Source organism: Chrysochloris asiatica, unplaced genomic scaffold (assembly GCF_000296735.1).
Source record: "Chrysochloris asiatica unplaced genomic scaffold, ChrAsi1.0 scaffold00021, whole genome shotgun sequence".
NCBI classification, from domain to species: Eukaryota; Metazoa; Chordata; class Mammalia; order Afrosoricida; family Chrysochloridae; genus Chrysochloris; species Chrysochloris asiatica.
The window spans coordinates 29,168,032-29,170,143 of record NW_006408539.1 but is presented as its reverse complement, the minus strand read 5'-3'; positions in this window follow the sequence as shown (position 1 = coordinate 29,170,143).

Here is a 2,112-nt window from a genome sequence, read left to right as displayed (position 1 = left end):
CTGTATCCCAGAGCCCTGTTTTTTCCAAAGTTGTGCATACATCATTATTTACCTCTGTCCCACATAGCCCATGCAAACCTGCCTAATTGTTTTCCCATCACCTTGTTGTTACATTCCCCTCCCCAGCACCCAAACTATACTGTGTCTATTCTCAACCCTACGCTTCACCTTCCCCCCTCCATCCCTTCACCCCACCCCTCACATCCTGGTAACCAGCAAAGAATCACCTTCCCCCCATTGGTATGGGTTCTTTTTCTTAGTCTTTTACAGTACTGGTCCTATGCAGTATTTCTCCTTTTGTGACTGACTAATTTCACTCAACATAATGTCCTCAAGGCTCATCCATGTTTTGTGATAGCTTACAGCTTCTTTGTTGTTCTTCAAGGTAGCATAATATTCCATTGTGTGTATGTACCACAGTTTGTTTATCCATTCTTCTGTTGATGGGCACTTAGGCTGTCTCCATCTTTTTGCTATTGTAAATAGTGCTGCTATGAACATTGGTGTGCATATGTCTACTCATATTATGGCTTATATTTCTTGTGGGTAAATACCAAGTAGAGGAATTGCTGGATCATAAGGTATTTCTATTTCCAACCTTCTGAGGAAGTGCCACATTGCTTTCCAGAAAGGTTGGACCATTTTGCAGTCCCACCAGCAATGCAGGAGCATCCCAGTCTCTCCACATTCAGCATTTATTGTCCTCTACTTTTTTGATCTTTGCTGTTATTGCTGGTGTGAGATGATATCTCATTGTTGTTTTATTTGCATCTCTCTAATGGCCAGTCAGAAACCTTGTACAGGGTTGCTATGAGTCGGAACCAACTCCACGGCACATCATAACAACAACAACAACAATGGGCAGTGATCGTGAACATTTCTTCATGTTTGTTTGCTGCCTGGATCTCCTCTTTGGTGAAGTGTCTATTCATGCCCTGTGCCTATTTTTAAATTGGGTTTTTTGTCTTTTTCTTGTAGAGGTGTTAAAGTTTTCCTATATATTTTAGAAATGATTCCCTTGTCTGATGTGTCAAAAGATTTTTTTCCCATTCTGTGGGCTCCCTTTTTACTCTTTTGGTGAAGTCTTTTGATGCACATTAGTTTTTAATTTTTAGTATGTCCCAATCATCTATTTTGTCCACTTTTGTTTGTGTAGTTTTCAAAACGTTTGGTAGTCTGAATATTTCCAGAATTAGTGCCCTCACATTTGTCCCTATGTTTTCACTGATGACCTTCATAATTCTGGGATTCACATTTAGGTCTTTAATCCATGCTGAGTTGGTTTTTGTATAAGGTGTGAGGTAAAGGTCTTATTTCAATCTTTTGCATATCGCTTTCCAGTTCTGCCAGCACCATCTGTTGAAGAGACTATCACCTCCCCATGCGATACATTTAGGCACTTTGTCAAAAATCATTTGGCTGTATGTGGCTGGGTTAATTTCTAGATTCTCAATTCTGTTGCATTGATCTTTCATTGTACCAGCATCAAGCTGTTTTAACCACTGTTTGTTGTTGTTGTTAGGTGCCATTGAGTCAGTACTGACTCATAGTGACCTTATGCACTGCACAACGAAACACTGCCCCATCCTCACTACTGTTGCCATGCTTGAGTCCATCAATGCTACCACTTGGCCAATCCATCTCATTGGGGGTCTTCCTCTTTTTCTCTGACCCTCCACTTTACCAAACATGATATTCTTCTCCAGTGACTGGTCCCTTCTGACAATACGTCCTAAGTATGAGAGACAGATTGTCAATCTTGACCACTGTAGCTGTGTAATAAATTTTGAAATCAGGGAGTGAGAGGTTTCCAACCTTATTCTTCTTCTTAAGCAGTGCTTAAGAAGGTCTTTTTCCTTTCCATATAAAGTTGTAATAGTTTTTTCCATCTCTTTGAAGAATGTTGTTAGAATCTGGATTGGGATTGCATTATATGTATAAATTGTTTTGGGCAGTATTTATATTTTCACAATATTAAGTCTTCTAATCCAGGAGCATGGTACATTCTTCCATTTTTGTACGTCTTTTTTGGTTTCTTGTAGTAGTGTTTTGTAGTTTTCTTTGTATAAGTCCTTTGTCTCTCTGGTTATATTTATTCTCAGATATTTCATC